The 22,655-nt window shown below is 46.7% G+C and overlaps 1 protein-coding gene across 11 annotated transcripts in view; it reads right to left on the bottom strand.

The window, feature by feature from the left end:
• Positions 1-14,455, bottom strand: part of PRRC2B (proline rich coiled-coil 2B) — an 87,084-nt gene extending 72,629 nt beyond the window's left edge. For 10 of the 11 annotated variants that reach the window (XM_063081932.1, XM_063081933.1, XM_063081931.1 and 7 more), the window contains exon 1: positions 14,253-14,455. The gene's annotated coding sequence lies outside the window, so the exon portion shown is untranslated. Of the gene's footprint in view, positions 1-13,186; positions 13,228-14,252 lie in introns of those variants that run through there. The other variant, XM_063081929.1, reaches the window with a different exon arrangement.
• Positions 14,456-22,655: the final 8,200 nt, after the last annotated feature.

Below are 22,655 nucleotides of genomic sequence, written 5' to 3' on the forward strand. Positions count from 1 at the left end.
CCATTCCCAGGTATATGCCAAGAGAACACGTACATACCTCCATCAAATGACATGTGTAAGAATGTTAATGGCAGCACCATTTGGAAAAGCTAAATGGAAATAAGCTAAAAGTCCATCACCACTAGAATGGATAAATATTATATTCACATAACTGAATACTATTCAGCAATAAAAACAAATAAACACAACTACTTGGATAAAGCTCACTAATATGTTGAATAAAAGAATCCAGACACAAGAGTAAGAAGCAGAACAGACAGTAGTTTTAAAAGGGTCAGGGGACAATCACAATGAAAACATAACTGAAATGAACCTATATATGCAGAGTAATTTTAAAATGAAAAAAAAAAAACACCATAAGGATAAAACATTAGGAAAAGCATAAATCTCTACACTTTAGTAGATCAAGCCCACCCAAATAGAGAAGACAATAGACAACCTGATCAAAGCAGAGGAGCAAACATGTTCAAGGAAAATCCCAAATTCTGAAAAGCAAAAATCTCTGGCCACGGTGCAATAAACCAGGACACAATGAAAGTAGAAATAAAAATAACCCTATAACAGCTGTAAAACATAAAACTCTCTATTAAAACACTTTTGAATCTAAGGGTAATTCAAAACCACAGCTGCAGAATGTCTAGAAAGTAGCACAAATGAAAAAACACAAAATACTACATAACAAAACTTTCAAAACAAAGACAAATTTGTACTCAGAAAATTTAATAACCTAAAAATTTTTAATTCCTAATAGAAAAGAACAGAATAGTCAGAAAAAGACAAATGAATGTGAAAGAAAACAGAAAAAAATAATGACAAACCAAAAGTAATTTAATGAATTTAATGAGTACATTTGAATAAAACTGAATTTAAAAACAGGAGTTCTTTGAACCACTGAGATAAACATATTAGTACTCCCATTTTATAGACAAGACCTCAGCAAGGTTACATGACTGGCCCAAGACTATCATCGAGTTAGGGAGTCGAAAAACCTGAACTTAAACTCAGGTCACTCCAACATGCAGACCTACCCAGGAAGTGGTGGACACTAAATGGGCACTAGAGAAACGATGTCTGCTACTGTGACTGTGAGGGCCATGCTGTGCGCCCCAAAGGATGACCACAAATGCCCAATGCCCACAGGACTCCCAGGCTCTGCCGGTACTCCTGGGCTGTGGAGAATGTGAAGTGCAAGCCTGGCCCGGGGTGGGGTCTGAGCTGGCACTGGCTACTTCACCCTGACACAGCATCCTATGCCCCCAGAGTCTGTGCTGGCTCCAAGCTCCTCACCCACAGGGGTCCGTCTTGAGCTCCCCACCCAGCTCACAGGCAGACAGGCTTGGGCTGAACCTGCAGAGGACTGGCTAGAAATCTCATGTGCAGTCTACAGAGTTATTGGCCTACTTCCCCTTTTGAATATGCAGTTAATTTAGCAATCAGAGGAAAAAAGACAATTTATATTTCAATATATTAGACAGATGTGCCATACACAGGCCTCCCTCTTCAACATATAACAAGGACCTGACAAATAAAAGAAACATGAAATACCTTGCTCTATTTCAGCTTCTCTTTCCTTTTCCACCAACAAATAATGGTAAATTAGTAGGCAAGAAGTACTTTACAAATGCAACTGAAATCTATGTTCTTTATTGTAAAATCTGATTTAATAGAGAATAGAAATTGGAGACAGCATTTGTACTGGATTGTTCTTTCTAACCAGATCAACAAAGCAGTTTCCGAGGGCATTGACACACAAAGAGAGGCAGACGACTGAATTGGTTGTATTCATGTGACCCATTGGGGTCAATACCGGGAGCCAGGGCACTCTGTATAGGTGCGAGTGAAATAAGCCTGGCAAAGCTCTTGCTGGAGCTCATGTCAGGAAAGAGCCAACAATGCACCAGCTGCCCAATCCTGGTCCAGACCAACAGGCATGTCTGTTTTTAAACTTATATGAGTTACCTTTATAGTTAGTCATCTTTGTAACTAATACATGTTACTAATACACATTCAGCATAACAAATTCATACGATACTAAAGTGTGCAAAACAAATCAATCCAACTAAAATGTAATCACTGTTAACACCTTGGTGGCTATCCTCTCTACCTTTTCTCTCTGCTTAAACCTCTATCAGCAGAGTTATGGTCTTCAATCTTTATTCTACAAGTGTGGGAAGTTACTACATTATGTTGCAAGTAGGATTCTTAATATACTGTGGTCATCTAAGAAAATAAATAGCAATCTACCTCATCCTTTTTAATGCCTACACAGCATTCCACTATGTAGTGGGATTATATTTTATTTACCCATTGACCTATGGATAAACATGTAAATTATTTCTACCTGTATATTATGACAAATGTTACACACAACATTCTAGTACATGTATCTTTACATGCTTGGGCCAATATATTTCTGTACCACCTGACATTTCTATGAAGCACATTTTTAGTTTGTGTCCAAGGAACTGAAAGGCTGGAAGGGGAGGAAGGAGTCCAGAACTGTAACCCCGCCCAGAGAAACCTGCAAGCCCACAGGCCTTTCATTAGGCAATTACACAGGAGTCAGAGGCCATTTAACAGCAAATATCCAAAGGGACACAGAGCACAGCCTACTTAACACAAAACAAAAAAACCCATCTTCCTCTTCCCACACTCCTCTAACTGTGGCACTCCCACGGTTCAGCTGGAGGAGGCAGAAAAGAGGCAACAGCGACTGCCATCAGAAGCCCCAAAGGAGACTCCTTAGCAACAAACCATTCCAACCCAGATGTAATGCCTCCCTTTAGCTTGAGTGAGGAAGTACTCCATCAGGCTGGCTGAATGATCATGACAGCTCGCAGAGAATCCTCCTAGCAACCGCTCAGGTGGCTGTCCTTACTATCACCCCCTACCTGCAGATGAGGAAAAGGAGGCTGAGAAGTGAAGTAACAGGCCAAGGCCATACTGTGCTTGCTCTGGCTCCACCACATCATCTCAGAGCTGAGCCACACACCCTAGGGAGTTTAATATGGAGGTGGTTCATCAACAACTTAGCCCCCACAAAAGCACCTTCTCTTTGATGGAAATAAATAAATCCAAAGATACTGAAGGTTGGCGGAAGGGCTAAAGGGCTGAGTTTTCCAACAAAGCCCAAAGGACTATAAACTGAAACCCACGCAGTATTTCTTCTCCAAGTCTCAGACACTATAGGAAACTCAGAAGAATTACAGTCACTGGGCACACAACCAGGTCTGAAGTAACAAAGAGGGCAAACCCAAAAACAAGGGTCAGATATTCTCCAGAGGCATCCACAGGTATGCCGACCTGTCATTTCAGCAAGGTAGAACATTTGCCCTCACTGCAAGTACACTAACTCTATTCACTTATTATACATAACAAAAAAAAAGTTATAAAGACCTTACACACAGATCCCCTACCCCACTAGTAAAACTCTCTTCTCACAACTTCCCTACCCCACCCTATCATCTCCCCCAAATTCCTAAAAAAAACACAGACTGTGCTGCCCCTTTACCCTAACAAGTTCACATCACAAGGCACGCAGCCCACCACGTCCCCATCCCAATACCAAATCAGAAAGCTTTGAGATCTTCGGAGAGCAGCACTTCTTAATTAAATCTGTTCTTCCCCACTGCTGAATTTCACCAATACCATGTTATGATTCGTCCAAGAGGTGCAAAGAATGACTGTGGCCTCCCCCCGAAACCCCAAAACAGGAGAGGCTGCAGTGATCGTGCTGGGAGCCACGTATGCAATGTCTTTTACTCATCTCCATTTACATTGAGGTATACCTATGCTATACCAGCCAGTGGCCAAACAAACAAAAAAGCCAAGGTATACCTAGAAACATTCAGATCTCCGATCTCCCAATGGTCACTTCAGGTTTCGAATTCATATGGGTAGTTAAAGCATTCCGATTAGTTGAAAAACAACTGCTTTCAAGACAGTAGTCATCTCTAGATATTAAAAAGGGATACAGCAGGGAGGAAGGAATGACTTTCATTTTCTACTTTGTGCACTTCTGGAGTGTTTGGAGTTTTTGTAACAAGCCTGTACTGTTACTGTTAAATTGTTTTTAATGTCTCAGTAAACTGAGCAATACAGAATTAAACTTAATATTGTTCCTGAGTTGACTAGGTTCCCTGCACTGTGCTAAATGCATCCTGGGAATTATTTTACTCTTCACAGCAATGCTATGAGACAGGTTCCATCCCCACTTGGCAGATAAGGAAATTGAGGCTCAAAGGTGTAAAAGAGATTCTTTGTTCAAGGTCCTACAGCAGGCAGTTTTAAGTGGTGGAAGGGAACACCCCTGTGTGCTAGATGCCAAATCAGGGCTGCAGCCAACTAGGCTGCAGAGCCTCCCTTGCAGCCAGAACCCAGGAACTGCCTGAACATGCCTACCTTCATTCCTTCTAAGACATTTACCTAAGTCTCTTCAAGAACTGAACAGACTCAGCATACAGCAGCAGCCAGTAATCAAATGCCATTGTTAGATGGAAAAGACATCTGCAGTGGTATTTAACTCGGGGAGAGAGATGGATGGCAGAAAGAGCTCCCACACACCTGCCCCTTGTTGGTTAAGGTGTCTGAGCTTCTGGAGGTGAGGGCACAGGCTACTTGCTTTAGGTCTAAATTGTTAGGGCTACTTGGTTTAGGTCTAAATCGTTAGCATGTAGCACAGGGCTTAGCACACAATTAGAAACCCCTAAATCTAGTAAACAAACAAGCCCCAAGTGTATAAGCCTGACTACGCCAAACCCCCAGGCCCTCATTGAGTGCTGCATCCAGAAACCATTAATAGCTACTGTTTATTGAGACCTGCTTGCCTTGTGCCAGATACCTTAACAAACACTTCAGTGCATGACCCTCTGACTCCTCTCCCCAATCCTACGAAGCTGCTACTACAACCACATTTTGCAAACAAAGAGAATGGAGATTTGAAAAGATTAAATAAATGGCTGGTCACCAACTTGTTAAGTCGTAGAACCTAAATTTGAAGACAGCTGACCCCAAAATAGGACTTACAATGTGGGACGCTGCACTATGGATCTAGTACCTGCCAAAGAGGCTACCTTCCACCAGGAGGAGGAACAGAAAAGAGGGCAAGGCATTCCCAGGGAGCTCTCTCTAGCTTCAAGCTAATGATAATAACCTAAGGAAAGGACATGAGCAGCGTAATTTGATTGCGCCTCCTCTGGGCAGGCACTTACCTTGCCAGAGCACAAATCCCTCCCAACAAAACCTGATGAAATACCACCCAGGCATTTCCAAGTGCTTTCTGCAGTCACTTCATCCTCTAGGTGTGATCTGGAAATACTAGATGCAGAAAGTTGGAGCCCAGGTGCCAAGTTGTTGAGTAGTGTAGGGAAAGTGAAGGAAAAAGGACAGGGCCCCTCAGATGTTCAGAATCTTGCGGAGCATTTGATGTAAATATGCATGTGTGCCCAGGTGTTCCTTGGTTATTGTCTAATATAATTGTGCATGTGCACCCAGGTGTCCTGGGTTATGGACTTAAGTATAAAGGACAAGTGGCTCTGATCCACAGGGCCACCCCTCCCCCACCCCTGGGATGCCCCCAAGGAGGCCGCTACTGCTGCTAGAGGCTGTTGCTGCAAGCTATTGCTGCCAGTGCCCCTGGGATACTGTTGTAAGCTGCTATTGTTAAGGACTGAGTTCAGGTCATCTGCCAGTGGCTCCCGGGATCTTTCCCAATTACCGAGTGTGGACCTGCATGTGAGGGGTCTGGTGACCCAGCCTGGCATGTAAGGGGTCTGGTGATCCAGTCTGTGAAATGGGTTTGAAGGGTCTGTGGACCCTAACTCCTAGCCTGGACAATTCAAACGGAAAACTTAGTATAACTAAAATAATGAAACATTTTGGCTTTAGCTATGGCCCTAACCTGACAATTAGCGTAGCCATACAAGTAGGAAAGTGAGCAGATCTCAATAGCCATTGTCAGGAGATGCAAAAAAGGATCAGCCTCCAAATAAATTCCAGCCAACATTAAGAAACAGTAACAGCCTGGCCAGCCACCAAAAAAAAAAAAAAAAAGAAAGAAAGAAAGAGAAAAAAAAAAGAAATAGTAACAGCAACAAGCAACAAAGCAACAAAGGACTGCAAAATGTGAATCTCAGAAAACTCCAAATGAAGGAGGTCTGAATTGTATACTCCAGGCCCTAATGTATAAAAGCTGGAAGAAAGCACCAGGTACTGTTATTTTAGTTGATACCCCAAATCAAACTTAGACCTGGCTACCTATGCCTCTGTCTATAACCTCCTTCTGGCCTTAACCTAACAAGATGCCCAGAGCCATTCCTGCCATGGCCATTTCTGCAACAGAGACCCCAGTGAAGGGAGCTGCTGTTTCTCTGATATACCTACCCAGACTTATCAAAACATCATAAGACCCCATACTGATTACATCATGGCTGAAACAGTGACTGCTTTTGATTGGGAAATATGCACGCCCAAAATGACCCAAAAAAGGCTATTCATTTAGAAAATTTCACAGTTCAGAAACACACACTCACACATACTATTTTACAAATTGATACAAAGTTTCTTGAAGAGGAAGTTAGCAGAATTCTTACCAAAATGCTATTCAATTGGAAGAGTCCACACTGCAGAAACATACCTTTCAACACTATTATATACAAACTGTATGTTTCTGAAGAGAAATTTGGCACTATCTTACCAAAATTGTATAATGTCCCAAAATTACAAATAACCTAAATGTCCACCAATAGGAAACAGGTTAAATCAAGTACATCCACAAAATACTCTCTACAGTTGCCGAAACAGATGATGTAATTTGTGTGCTATCAAGACGCTTTACCAAGTGAAAAGGCAGCACGCTTTAAGAATATAAATATGTGTGTGGATAATGTGTATTTTTTTTTCTGGAAAGAACAACACAAAACTTCTCACAGCCATTTCCTTTCAGAGGGACTGAAGAAGAGACTTTATACCTTTCTAGACAGCTTGAATTTTCTACCTACTTTTATTTTTAAAAACAAGTCTGCAGGGAATATCTGGGCCATAGGATTATGAACTATTTTTGTTTTCTTCTTTATATACCTGTAAATTTTTAAAAACCTAAGAAATGAGTTTTGTTTGTTTTGGTGGCTGGCGGGTACGAGGGTCCAAACCCTTGTCCTTGGTGTTGTATCACCACACTCTAACCAACTGAGCTAAGTGGCCAGCCCAATGTTATTTTTAAAACATTAAGTATGTGGTAGGTCTGTCTATACTAATACATAGAAAAATACTCATGATAATATGTTTGTAAATTTAAGCTGCAATACAAGAAAAAATAGTATGATCCCATTTTTGTTTTTGTAAAAAACCTATTACTTACATGAGGCCATATTTATGTGTGCATGGAGAGTCTTAGAAGAATAAACACACTAAACTGTCAACGGTGGTTATTGCCTGGAAAGGTAGGGAGAAGAGAGCTTTCGTTTCTCTTCGTACACTTGCTTTCTCTCTCTTTTTTTTTTTTTAAAAACAACAAGCATGTATACTTTTGTAATTAACTTTTTATCCAAAAGAAAAAAAAAAGACCAGAAAATTCCACATTATGCTTCAGGACAACATTCTGCTCTCCCCCGCGATCTCTGAACACTCGGCCCATTCAGTCCCACTGACAGGTCAGCCAGGCAGGAGTGATGGTGCCACTCCCAGGCAGGCCTGGAACAGAGCTGGTCTTTAAGCTTTGAGCTGTATGTCAACACCCCTGCTGCAAAAAGCTCTGGAAGACACAAAGGAACCATGGAAAGAGTGCTGGAGATGACCTCCTCTTTCCAGTGGGTCCTGCAGCAATCCATCCCATGTTCTATACAAAGGGATGATCCTGGAGCATGTAGGGAGAGTCCATTCGGGCTTTCCAGAGCCACAGTCATCACCTGCCCTCCCTCAGCTGGCCACTGGCCACACTGGAGCACTTGTATAATGTTCTCACATTCAAAGGGCTTTGGGCTCTGGAGAGCAGGCTGACTCATGAGCCCTCTTCTGGGACCCATACGTGTCTGATTTCAACATAGAAACACATTTTTAATATTCCAGGGCTCTATATACTATTTGCAAGAAGTGCTTATTTCAAGTCATTTCAAGCTCAGCATACTATTTGCAAGGGATGCTTATCACATTTTCCAGAACATGTTCCCTGACTAACCACACCCAGGCTGAGCTGGGCTTGACCTCTCAGTGGGCTCCTATGGGACCCTCTTACACAGCTCTACAGCTTACCCTGTGCTGCTGATGGAGTGCAGAGTGCACTCTCTGTGCTGGACACCAAGCACCCAGTGGTGAAAGGGAAGCGACAGGATTCTGCTTCACAGTGCATGCAATCACCCACTAGGGGAAGAACGATTCCATAAATAAAAATAAAACCATGGGCCGGCCCCGTGGCGCACTCGGGAGGGTGCGGCGCTTGGGAGCGCAGCGGAGCTCCTGCCGCGGGTTCGGATCCTATATAGGAATGGCCGGTGCACTCACTGGCTGAGCGCGGTGCGGGCAACACCAAGCCAAGGGTTGCGATCCCCTTACCGGTCAAAAAAGACAAAAAAATAAAAATAAAACCATACATACTTACAAGGTGTCGTCCATCGAAGGATGAACGGATAGGCAAAATGTGGTACACTGTATATACACATAATGGAATAATATTCCGCCTTAAAAAGAAAGGAAATTCTAACACATGCTACAACATGCATGGACCTTGGAAACACCATGCTGAGTGAAATAAACCAGACACAAATGACAAATATTGGATGATTCCACTTATATGAGATACCCAAGTAGTCAAATTCATAGAGACAAGGACCAGCCGGTTAGTTGGCTCAGTTGGTTAGAGGTGCTGATAACACCAAGGTCAAGGTTTCAGATCCCCAAACACAGGCCAGCCAACAAAAACCAACCAAACAAACAAAAAAACACAAAAAAATTCAGTAGAATGGTCCTCACCAGGGGGCCGGAGGAGGGGGAGTGGGGAGTGCCTAATGGGGACAGAGTTTCAGTTTGGAAAGATGATAAAGCTCTGGAGATGCATGGTGATGGTTGCGTAACACTGTGAATGTACTTACTGTCACTGAACTACACACTTAAAAATCATATATTTTATGTTTCATAAAGTATCCTCTACCACAATAAAAAATTGTTTTAAAAAAAAGTATTTACGAGTTATGAAAAGTGCTATAAAAAAAAGCAGTAGGGGCTATGAAAGAATCACGGGAGGGCGGTGGAGGGGATCGCCCCACAGGACCGGGAGCTCCTGAGGAATGCCTGCGGGGCACACGGATCCACGTCTCCATGCCTCCAGAACAACCAGTGTTTAAGACACTTGTCCAGACTCAAACCAGTAAATGGAGTAAGACCCCAAATTCACTCATCAAAGGGCTTAACCAGGACTGAGATGCCCAGAATCTGGTGGCTCATGAAGGAAGCCACCTTGGGCTCACCTGGAGAGGAAGGTGACAAGGACTGAAGGAAAAACCGAGACAGTGCAGAACAGAACTAAGAATGAACCTGCGCACCCTCTGACCCCAGAAATTCCACCTATGGGAGATAATCAGTGACATGAACCAAGATTTACACAAAAGGATGGTCCCTAAACTTTGTTTATAAGATGGAAAAATGGGTAACAACCTAAATGCCAAATAATAGAGAATTAAATAAATCATGGCATATCCATACAAGAGCAATTGGGCAATTACAAAAAAATCATATTTTTGACTGCTTAGAGAAATACACTATGAAATTAAGAGGAAAAAGCAAACTATCAACTGTGTATACTATATATATAGTATTGTTCCTATTTTAAAAACACAAACACATAATCGAAGGAAAGAAACACACCAGAATCTTTACTGTAGTTCTCTGGATGGTGAGGTTACAGGTGATTTGTATTTTTATTTTCATATTCTTTTTAGTACTTTCCAATTTTTTTTTCAGTGAAAGATTACTTTTATCAATGGGGAAAAATGTATTTAAAGAGCCTTGTACAATGGCTGGCAAATAACAGATGCTCAAAGAGTATCTGTTGCATGACACGTGAATTAAAAATGCAATAAATACTGCTTCTACAACACCGAAGAGGAAAAGGCTGCTGATTTTCTTGGAAAGGAGGAAGAAAGGACACAGACTGGAGCTACAAAACTGGCTGCAGAGGTAGGAACGGAAGGAAGTAATGTAGGATAATGTGAAAAACCACCAACAACTTGAGATACACTTCATCTTGCCCACAGACACCTCCAGCTGCAAGCACAGCTTCACAAACCAGCAGCACTGCCAGCATCTTTCAGGCACCACCAAGCCTTTGGCTCAGGAGAAGAATGTTTCTCAGGTCACGGGGAACATTGACAAGTACAGTTGAGAACAAGCTCAACCAAGACTCCAGCTCAAGTCACCAAGGCAAACCTCCCTCCCAGAGCAAAGAGAATTCCCAGGTGCCACCCACAGCTATAAACAGTGACATCACCCATGGCAAGGCCCAGGTCTGCGAGCTCCCAGGTGAGGAGGCCCAGTCTAAATGGCACCCTTAAACCTTAAGCTTGTCATAAACAATTTTACCTCACCAGAAAGCTCATCATCTGCCACCTCTCCCTCTCCCATCTGCAGCACCACAGGCAGTGCCTTTCTTTCTTTGTCCAAATGACAGACTAAAGGTTTTCTGAGGCTACACAAATCCCAGGAAGAATCTTACAAAGAAACTGAGTTATGATTTAAAAAGAAGATAAGTCTATTTAGACATGCCTTTCCACGCAAAATTTATTTAAAAACCAAAAATATTCAGAGCACAAAACCCAACAGATGTCTGCTGGAAATTTTATTTTTCAGGGGGAAACACATTATTTTTAAACCTAGGACAGGTCCTAATTGATACCTACCTGCCCATACGAAGATCTGTACATTGGACAGTACAGAAGCCTCATTACCAAATTGAGAAATACATGCACTGGCCCACCTAGCCTATTCCGGTTTGAAATAGAAATCAAAAGAGAAAGGATCAATCTTGAATTGTAGAATGAGACATATAACCAGCATACAGCCATTAGCAACATGAGTCAGTACTTTGTGCAAGGCGAAAAAAAAAATTTGGAAATACAATAAAATAATGCTTCAGAAAAAAAGAGAACTGAAATTCAAAAGAGGATGGGGGTGGTGAAGAGGTGAGGTTACGCCAAAAGGCATAACAAGAATCCCTCAGCCAAGCCCCAAACAACTAGACCCATGCTGGAATCACTTCTGACTTGCCATTCCTGAAATTCCACTCTCCCAAGGTTTTCTGGCTCTTCCCCAGGCTCTTTTTACCTTTGTGGGCCCAATGGAGACTGGAGAGGGCCCCCAGCAATGTAGGAGATGGGAGGCCCCCAGGATGGACTGAGACAAGGACTGTGCAGTCAGTATTACTGGGCCATGGATAACTAATATTCACAGGTAATCAAAAATCTTGGTGGGGGGGCAGCCAACTGTCTCCTTCCCTATGAAACCAGCTAACAAATAGCCCAGAGCCAGACTGGACCCAAGTGAAGTCAGGTTGAAAGGATGGGCCAAGAGGTGGGAAGAGAGAAAAAATGAAAGGACGACATGACCCTGTTAAAACATCTAGGTGCCACAGCCAGGAGGCGTAGAGGAGGTTCCACAAAAGATTTAAAAAACAAAACCACCACCAAGATAGTTGTGGGAATTCCAAAATGAACCAAAACAAATTCCCCACCAGACTGCAGAACCGCTATGTCCAGCAGAATGTCTCCAGGGCCACTTACCAAGAAGTTACAGGTCTGGGCAACAGGCAACTAGGGTCTCAGTCCTCACCTGTGGCCAAGACTGGGGTCAGCCTCCCCCTTTATTAACCTCAGTCCTTCCATGGTCTCCAATAAACAGAAGACACCCAGGTTTGGCTGAGCTCCCTAGATCTTCTAAGGCAATCTGATGCTTCCAGGCAGTTGGGTGATAGTCACGACATCAAAAAATTTGCTAGACACAGAATCTGGGGTGGGGAGATCACAATGCCATCAACCAAGAAAACAGAAGAAAAAGGTCAGGAATTAAGAGAAAGGAACCAGAGAGATAGGTAACCAACAAAAACAACACACGATTTCATTATCTTCCTACTGATGGAAACATTTTGCTAATAATCTTATGTGAGGTTCCCAAGAGCCCCAACAGATACCCAAGACAGACAATAATTATTCCCATTTTACAGATACAGGAGCTGAGGCTTAGAGGTAACCCAGTGAGGACCAGAACCCGGCTCCTCAGACTCCAAGAGACACATTTACCTGAACAAGTAAAGGCTCCCCAAATGATTATCTGCCAATCCCAAAGGAAAGCAGTTATCCTCAGAAGGCAGGACTCTCTGGGCCTCTGCTTGTTGTCCTGAGTACATCGTACTGTTCTTGCCCTGCCTTAATCCCAGCTCCAAAGGGGCAGGCGCCCTGGGTTCAAAGACAGGGATCTATTACCACACAGTCCTGTTCTATCAAGCTCTTGAGGGCTCCGACCACCACTCTTTCCCAGCCTTGTCTCCCCACCAAGGCCTAGCACTGAATAAGAGTGCAATAATGTTTTGTGCCTTGAATTCCTTCTCCCTTGTCCATGCCTTCAGCCAGCCAGCACCTGTGGTCCACAGGCACAGCTCAGTTCTGTGGGTGGCACCCCAAGTGGCTAACGCCTGCCCTGGGAATTAACAGCAGTTACACAAGCAGACATAGGAGTAACAACTATTGAGCACCAACTGCATGCCAGTCCCTCTACCATCTTCCCAACGCTTCAAGGTGGAGGGTACAATGTCCCTATTTATGTCGGTGTCAACTCAAGAGAGCCCCAGAGTTGCTCAGTTTAGAGGGGACAAAAGCGGCATTTGCACCCTGAAACGTGGGCCTCCCCAGTCCCACTCACACGACAGCGCTATGCACACACTTGGCTGCACGGATGCAGTTGGCTTCGGGGAAACCATGCTAAGACTTTAGACGAACGGTTACAAAAACCAAACTGGATGACAACGTACAAACCCACATCAAATGCACACTAAACCTTTAAGAAAAAAAAAAAAAATCTTAGGGAAAGTTTAACAGTCCTGTAAACCAAGGGCTTTATTAAAGACTTCACCCAGGCAGCCATTTAGCAAATGACACACTCCACAGAGCGTCCCCAGCCCCCCTTCTCCCACTTCCTTCAAGCTCACCATTGCCTCGAAAAACACCTCCTCTTCTTGCCTAAAGGTGGGCCCCGACCTCCCACGATACTTAGGAAGAGGAGAAATGAAAAGAAAAAACGCCTTCCAATTGCAGGTGGCAAATCCACTCTTTAGAGCCCCACAATCTCAACAGTGCGGTGTCTCTTACAAGCGAGGGAAGGAAAAAAAAAAGAAAGAAAGAAAGAAAAACCACCATCTGGCAGGCCCCGAGTAGCGACATCCTGTTTATTATTAAACATTTTTAGCAATGGAGCATTAAGTGTTTGCAAAGCAGCCCCCTGTCCCCGCACTCAGGCCGAGGCCGTCGGGGGCGGTGCTCCCCTCCCCGCCCGGTTGGAAGGCAGCAGCCCCGGACCCCCAACTTCAGCGCCGCTCGGGGACCCGCCCGAGCCCCGCGGAGGGGGCCGACCCCCGACCGCGGGACCCCACCTCGAGAGGAGCTGTTCTTTTAAAGCCAGCCAGGTAGGCGGTGGGGGGAGCGGGGACACGGTCCGTGGTGCGCGGAGACCACGGAGGCCTTCTCGGGGCCTCCGGGACCTGGGCGAGGAAAGGCGCCCCCAGAGCGCTCCCCGCCACCGTCTCTTCAGCCCGGGGCCGAGCTCCGCGGCCGAGACCCGCCCCGACGCGCGCCCCCGGCTCCGCGCTGCACCCAGGCCCGGCCGCGGCCCCCGGGGGACCCCGCCCGCCGCCCGAGCCCGAGGCCGCGCGGCGCCGCCACAACAATGGCGAGCGCGCCCCGCCGCCCCCAGGCCGCCCCGCCAGGCCGCGCCCCGCAGCCCCGGCCTCCCCCCGCAGCCCCGGCCGCCCCGCCAGGCCGCGCCCCGTAGCCCCGCAGCCCGAGCCCGCCCGGCCCGGAGGCGGCGGCGGCGGCGGCGGCGGGGGCCGAGCCCGGCCGCGCTCGCGGACAAAGGCCGGGCCGCGGGGCTCGCGATGTCGGGCCGCAGCCGCGCAGACAAAGCCGGGCCGGGCCCCTCGCCTCGGCGCCTCCATCTTAGCGCCGCCGCCATCCCGCCGCCCCGGGCCGGCCCCGCCGCCCCGCGGCCCCCCGGCCCACCTGGTCTGGTTCCGCGGGCGCGACTGGGCCGGGCGATGGCGGTCGGGCGGCGGGAGGGCGCGGCGGCGGCGGGATGGCGGCGGATTGCGAGGTGGCGGCGGCGGCGGCGCGGGCTGCTCGCTCGCTCGCTCCCTCCCTCCCGGGCTCGCTCGTCGCTCGTCGCTCGCTCGAGCCTCGGAGCCTGTGTCTCGCCGCCCGCCTCCCTCTCGCGCTCGGCTCCCCGCCCCCCGCCTGCCGCCGCCCCCGCCTCCTCGGCCGCCTCCTCCCGCCGCCGCCGTCGCCGCCCGCAGCCTCGGCCCGCGCAGCGCCCCCTGCCGCGCCGCCGGGGAGCGGCCCGAGGGCCTGAGGGGGCGGGGGTCTCGGAGGGGGAGGGGGAGGGGCGGGAAAGGAGGAGGGCCCCGCCCGAGACGGAACGGGAAGGGGGTACGAGGGGAGGGGGGCCGGTCCGGGGCAGGGGGCGGGGGCGAGAAGGGGCGGGGGAGGGGGCCTGAGGAGGGGAGGGGGTGGGGCGAGAAGGGGGAGTGGAGGTGTGGGGGCCCGGGGGAGGGGGTTGATAAGGGGAGAGGGAAGTGGCGGGAGAGAAGGGGGCAGGGATGGAGGGGGCCGGGGTGGGTGACGCCCGGGGAGAGGGAGGGTTGAGGGGGAGGGAGAGAGCGCCTGGATCTCCGCCCCCTCCCCCTGCAGAACTGTAGCGCTTCCTGACAGACTGGGAGCCCGGATTTTGTTAAAATATGTCTATGATATATGCACGGAAAGGAAGCAGAAATAATACATTGTTCACCTCAAAAGCAAGATTGTTGCACGACATAGATACTCTATCCTATTTTTATAAAATGAAAAATAATAAACCAATCCTCTTGAGTGTTTCTGTATTTGTGTGGATACAGGACAAAAGGTCTGGGAGAATGCACTTTCCCCTCCGTTACCTCTGTGGTGCAAGGTTGGGAGAGCTAAGAAGGGTTCTGGCTTTTTATTCTAGACACCTTGGCAAGTAGTAAAACAATATTAAAAAGCAATGACAGAAAAAAAAGTAGCTGGGGCCTGGCATCCAAATCGTCCTGCCCCTCTCTTCCGGGCATCTTTCGCTAAGCTCCAGCTGCAGGCCACCCTTGTGTTAAAGAGTTTTGCTCTGTTTGTCTCCTTTAATTTCAACCCTGGGGCGGATATTATTGTTTCAATCCACAAGTGAGAGAAGGGCCATCTGAGAGGTTAAGTAACTTGTCTAAAGCCACACAGCTAGACCTAGGAGGAAATGGACTCCAGAAGCCAGACTCATGAAATTCAGTACATGGGTAGTGGGATTCTGGGTAATTTTATAGCCTTCTTTATACTTTTCTGAATGTCTTACATTCTGTTCATAGTCATTTATCCTCTATTTTTATTTTTATTTTTTTTTAAAGATGACCAGTAAGGGGATCCTAACCCTTGACTTGGTGTTGTCAGCACCACGCTCTCCCAAGTGAGCTAACCAGCCATCCCTATATGGGATCCGAACCTGTGGCCCTGGTGTTATCAGCACCACACTCTCCCGAGTGAGCCACGGGCCAGCCCCTACCCTCTCTTTAAAATAATCAAATCTGTAATACCTCCCTGCCAATGTCCTCATTCCTTTTCTCCACAAGACAGGGAGGATCTCATCCTAATCTTCATTTCTCACCTTGTTCTTTGACCTTAAACCCATCAATCCTGACGGCCATCAATCCTGCCTCATCCACATAACAGGTAAGCCCACATGTGTGGCCTTACTCATCCACGTGAGTAAGCCCAGCCTCAGCACAGTTCATTGAGCACTCACCATGTGCCAGCCATGTGTGGTGAAGACTCGCTGTAGATCACTCATTTAATCCTCACCACATGCCCACACACAGATAGATATTACTATTATTCCCATTTGCTGGAGAAAAAAAGCACACTTGGTGGTAGGCAGAATGCCCCTCCCCCAACCCCCAAAGATGTCCAAGTCCTAATCTCTGAAACCTGTGAATATGTTACCTTACAAGACAAAAGGGACTTGGCAGATGCGATTAAGAGGATCTTGAGATGGGAAGATTATCCTGGATTATTTGGGTGAGCCCAGTGGAATCACAAGGGTCCTTATAAGATGGAAGCAGGAGGTCAGAATCAGAGAAAGATACGAGTCGTCATTGTGAATGAGGGAGTGATGCAGGACCTCCAGCCGGGAGTGCTGGCGGCCTCTGGAAGCTGGAAACAGGGAGGAATGGCTTCCCCCGTAGAGCGTCCAGAAGGGAGCGAGCCCTGCTGACCCATTTTAGCCCTCTGACACCCAAAACTGTAAGATAATAAAGTTGTGTTGTATTAAGCCACTAAATTTGTGGCAATTTGTTACAACAGCAACAGGGAAATAGTACAACCTTGGAGACTTGCTGAAGGCAGCACAGCTAGGTCAGGGTTAAATGGCAGGCTGAGGGGGGAGACCTGGCTTCTGATCCAGCTCGGCCACTTCCTACTTCACAGGCCTAGTGAGGATGACATGCAATTGTGCCTGTAAGGTGCTGAACACAGAGGAAAGCCCTGGGAATCAAAGTTAATTCATTCATTCATCAAGCACCTGCTCTCGCATTTTTCATGCAGGCTCTGGGGCCATGGCGTTGGACCAGGCAGACAAGGTCTACTACAGTCGTTAAAACAAATTCAAACTCATATCCCAAGGTTTTAGTTCTGGTTCAGCTTCCAACCAGCAGAGCCAGCCTTTTGGTACCTTGGAGTTTCCACCTGTGAAAATTCGGTGGGGATAACAGTGGTCTGTCTGCAGTTTGGATCCCCAGGCAGAGAAGAGAGCCGGGCACAAATTAGTCACTCACTACATGGTGATGGAAAAGTGGACACCTGGCAGACTGAAGTTAAAGACATGGCTCCAGACCACACTGACCACACAGCTAGTTAGCAACAGCAGCCAAAGAAGCACCCACAGTAAAGCCTCCAAACCCCAGCCAGCCTGGAAATGGAGCCTTCATTCTACCACTGTCACCACTGTGGTGACAAAGCATCCAACAGTGCTAAAGAAAAAAACTCATTTGGTGTGTCTAATGCCTTCCGTTTAAGGTCAAGAAAATAGAGAATCAGAAGTTTAAATTACTTGCCTCAGGTCAAAGCTTCTGCTAACACCCAAGCTTCCTAAGCCATCCAATAAGAATACAACGGGTCACACAGGTCATTACAAATGTTCTGGTGGCCACATTAAAAAAGTAAAAAGAGGTCAAATTAATTTCAATGATATATTTTATTTAACCCACTGTATCAAAAATATTACCATTGCAACATGTAGTCCATTTTTAAAAATTGTAAGATCGTTTATATTCTTTTTGGTCATATGATGTCTTTGAATCCAGTGTGTATTTTACACTCTACCACACATTCATTCAGGACTGGCCATGTTTCAAGTGCCCGGTAGCCACTTGTGGCCAGTGCAGATCTGTAGTCAAGTCAACAAGCGCTCTTCTTACCTGGCAGATCTGGAAGCGGCGTGATGCCCTCTGGGGACAGCAAAGCTCCTGGGTCCCTGGGATTTAAATAGCAGCAGATACTTCCCTCACTTGCCCCAAAAACTCAAGGACCAGGCTGCACCCAAACTGCATCCAGAGTTCAGGAAATTCTTTTATTTCTATACTCTCTCTGGGAAGACAACACCAACACTAATGATAGCTGCTGTTTACTGAGCTCCTTTTCTGGACCAGGCATGCTGCCAAGCACTTTACAAAAGAAAACTAATACTTGTGAGACAGTTATTATTCCCACTTTATGGAAAAGGAAATTGAGGTCAGAAGCTAAGTGACCTGGGCTGGCCAGTTAGCTCCGTTGATTAGAGCAGTGGTGCCGATAACACCAAGGTCAAGGGTTTGATCCCTGTACCAGCCAGCCACCCACACACACAAAAAAATTTAAGGGAACTAAGGCAAGGTCACAAATGACATGGGTGGTAGAGCCAGGATTGGAACCCAGCAGTGCTAGTCTTTGAAGCCCGAACCTTTCCCAGGGGGAGCAAGGCTAACTTGCCGGGGCAGTGGTTTGTGGTCTATGGCTATCGGCAAAGGCTGGCACCTGGGATTTCCCAGGCCTCTGAAGGTGCCCATCTAAGCTCTCCCCAGAACTCAGGACCCACAAATGACAGAGGTAGGAAGGAGGGAGAAGAGAGCAGAGCATGAGGGTTGGACCAAGGCTCCTGGGGTCACTTACCCTGCCTGCCACACAGTGGGGACATTCAAGGGGATTTTCATATCATCAAAGTTAGTGTAAAGGCAACAGCAACCAAACAGAGCTGGAATATTGAAAGTAAGGAATGAGTGGACCACACCGGGCAAAGCCAGGGAGAGTTGGCATGAACTAATGAGCAAGTGTTTGTTTTTTGTTTTGTTTTGTTTTTCCTTTTAAATATTAAGAAACTACAAAAAACAAAAATAAGAAAAATATAAATAGTAGGAAACTTGCAACTCTGCTGTGGGTAGAGAAATCTCTTCAGACCCCCAACCTGAGTCAGAGGGGGAGTTTCAACTACCCCTCATAGCCTAATAGAAACTTTATGTACATATAATTTTATTTTTCCCAAAATGTCATCGTTGTCTTTTTTTTTGGCAGTTGGCCGGTAAGGGGTCCCCTTGACCTTGGTGTTATCAGTACCATGATCTAACCAACTGAAGTAACCCATCAGTCCCATTGTCTTTTGTTACACTGAAATTTAATGTTTTTGTATAATGCTTATAAACGTATTTCTTTGTCCATGATCTCCTTTTTAAAACCACATTATCGGGCCGGCCCGTGGCTCACTTGGGAGAGTGTGGTGCTGATAACACCAAGGCCACGGGTCCAGATCCCGTATAGGGATGGCCGGTTCTCTCACTGGCTGAGCGTGGTGCTGACAACACCAAGTCAAGGGTTGAGATACCCTTACCGGTCATCTTTTAAATAAATAAATAAATAAAACCACATTATGGCTAGATATGTATCTCCTTTGCACTAATTTCATGTGGAATATGGAAAGCCTGTCATTGATCACATTCAAGTCTTTTTTTTTTTTTCTTTTTTAACTTATCTAGAAAGTTGTCTCCTCTTATGTTCTCTCTTCTTTCTCTTCCCGTTGCTCCAGTTTCTTCTTCTCCAACCCCATTGTCACAGGTGACTGTCCCTTCCTAGCTCAGGAAGTGGCTCAGCTCCCAGGTACCTCCACTGTGAAGTGTCCCTGACCACCCAGGACACCCTCAGAGTTGCCAGGTTTGTATTTACTGGCACACTCCAACTTTTCTGCCATCATAGTCCTAGTTCTTGCGTGGCCGTCATTTCTATGTATGTCTGTGTCCCTTACAAGACTAGGAGCTCATCTAAACAGTCACTGAATTATTCGTGTTTTTAATTCCCTAGCACCTGGCATGCCATCTATGGCACACAGTAGGTGTTAATGAGAGGTTATTGAAGGAAAGAAGAAAGAAATGAAGGGAGAGAAACACTTGAGACTTAGGGAAGGAATTTGGCCTCTGCTGGTGAGGTGTCCAGCTCTGGTCTCAGGAGGGAAGCCAGGAGAGCTTACTTTAAACACTCCATTGCCTCCAGCCAAAATAAAAAATAAAATAAAGTGAAATAAACACTCCATTGCCTTGATAGTCTAAGACTTTTTGGGCTTCTTTCATCTCTCCATAAATCATAGTTACCATTTATTGAACACTTTCAGGTGAGAAAATTAAAACCCAGGTTTAGTAACTTGCTCAAGTTCACACAGAGAGGTGGTGACAGAGCTGGAAAAGAAAGAGGTCTGAAAGAGAAAATGCACACTTGAGGATTTGTCATTCTGGCACCCACTTTCTGTATATTACAGCCTCTTCACCATGACTCTGTGAGTTAGAATCTATTATTACCCCATTTTACAGATCAATAAACTGAGGCTTCAGGACCTTCACCCACCACCACCCAGCTGCCAGATGCTGTGTGGTACTACTATGGTTAAGAGAGCCTTTCTGGTCATCCAGACCGCAGAAAAGCTCGAACAAATCAATGTCCCACTGTAGGGACCACAGGACACTGAACACAGACCTGGAGCCATCCTTTAAAGTGCCTGGCACAGCAGTCCCGGAGGCCTCTCACGTAGACACTGTCTGGCTTCAAGGCCAAGCCTCCCTCCAGCCACAGAGCCTGAGTGTTGTCCGTGATAACCAAAAGAATCTGCTCTGACCAGGTCAGCTAAATTATAGTACCTCGGGAGATCTGGGATAAGTCAGTAGTCATGCCCACTTGTCCTGAGAAATGTTATCGTTTTACTTAGAAGCAGCCACAATGGTGCCAGAAAGCCATAAAGTAATCTAGAATACTTCTTCTTACCCTTACCTTAGATCCTTGCATGTAGGATGTAACCTAGTAACAATCCGAAATCTACATGTCATGTACAACCAATAGAAAACCTGATGAAGTAATTAGGCAGGGCTGTCTTTCTCTCTCTCTTGACCCTCCCCCATTCTTGTGATTGTAAAACATTAAGCTCTACTGACCTTCTTTGTAACACATTTTCAGGGATACCTGATCTATGTGTCTCCCTGGTTGCAATCATCATACTGGCTCAATAAATCCTTGCTGCAAGTATTTGGCTCATTTCTTCAAGTCAATATCCACAACACAGCCATGCATACCATCTGCTAACTCTACAGTGAGCAGAGGCCCAGCCAGCTCACCTCGGGCTCCTCAGTGGGGCCTTGTCCCAACTGACCCCAGAAGCAGGTCAGAGCCTTCCCTCCTGTGCTTGCCCCCAGAGTGGAGCCATGGTTAAGAATTCAGGATTTGGGGTCAGAAAGACCTGAGTTGAATTCTGTCTCTATCCTCACTCGCTGTGTCTTTAGACAAGTGGCCATAATTCTCTGAGCCTCTGACAATTGGGGAAGAGGTTTGTTGTGAAAATTGGACAGGATTATGTGCACAGGCTGTCAGCACAACTGGCATCCAGCGGGCATTCAGCACGTTTGTTGTTACTGTCCTTTCTTCCTACTCTCAGACACATCTGACAGAGCCTATTGTCAGTCATTAATTGCTGAGCAACAAGCAGCCCCCAGCCAGACTCAGTGGCTTGAAACAACAACAGTGTGTTATTTCTCATGAGTTGCTGGGCTGTTGCGTGGGTCTTCTATTCTCGCCGGTGTTGATTACGGTCCCTCGCGCAGCCGCAGTCAACATTCTCCTCCACAGGGTGTCTTGTTCTCCAGGATTCCCCACATGGCCTCTCCCTCCAGCAAAATTGTCTGGGCTTCCTTATAGCATAGCAGCCGGGTTCCAAGGTGGGAAAGAAGAAGCTGACCAACTGCATTCCATTAGTAAAGTAAGTCACAGGGCTAGCTCAGACTCCAGGGGAGCGGAGGTAAACACTCCCGCCTCTTGACTGAAGGAGCAGACTCTGTGTCCAGGGAGGGGAAGATCTGTTGGCAGATTATTCTTGGATAATCTTCCAGGTTCTTAGGACCTCTTGCTCTCCCCACCCTAAGCCTTATCAAAACCTCCGCTTCTCCTGTTAATGAAAACATTCCATCTAACTGCAAAAGATGTTTCCTGAGAACTATTATGGCAAGGCCTATCAGAGTACTCAGAAGTGACAAGATGAGAAAAAGATCCCTACCCTCAAGAAACTCCCAAGTTGAAAGGCATTAAAAACATAACAAAATGTCAACAGTAAAAACTGATTTATTGAGCTCTCACTGCCTGCCAGGCACAGGCCTGAGATGGGTCTGAATGTCTTAGGACCTGGCTCTTCCCTGGTCTAGGGTTTCCTTCTGCCCCAGAACTGTAGGACAGTGGGGGAGATGTCACGGCTAAATCCCAATACGATCCAGGACTGTGAGGCTCCAACTTGTGCCATCATCATGTGTCCTGGGGTCCCGGACCTGCTTCCGGATTCTCTGCACCTGTTCTCCATGGTGCAATTGTGTCGATGAGACTCCTGGTTCAGTTTAGAAAGTGTGGTCATCTTAACTCAGGGGAGAAATGAACACTGTTCCTGTAGGAAATGGATTCCAGCTGGGGAGACTGAGGGAGGCTTCTTGGTGCAGTTGCTTCTGATACCAGGCAATAGAGGAAGAGCAGAGTTTAGTCAGAGGAGCCTGGGAAGAACATTCCAGATGGAGGGACCAACTTGAACAAAGGCCTGGAGATGGGAGAGCCTGGGCACTAGGAGGGGACCACAGGCTGGCTGGTGGCCATTGGAAATGTGGCCCCCTCTGAGGGAATGTGCATTCCAGTAAGAATGGAAGCCCGGGGCCGAGCCCGTGGCGCACTTGGTAGAGTGCTGCGCTGGCAGCGCGGCCACGCTCCCGCCGCAGGTTCGGATCCTATATAGGACTGACCGGTGCACTCACTGGCTGAGTGCCGGTCACGAAAAAACGACAAAAAAAAAAAAAAAAAAGAATGGAAGCCCGGAGC

Source organism: Cynocephalus volans, chromosome 17, assembly GCF_027409185.1.
Source record: "Cynocephalus volans isolate mCynVol1 chromosome 17, mCynVol1.pri, whole genome shotgun sequence".
Lineage (NCBI taxonomy): Eukaryota > Metazoa > Chordata > Mammalia > Dermoptera > Cynocephalidae > Cynocephalus > Cynocephalus volans.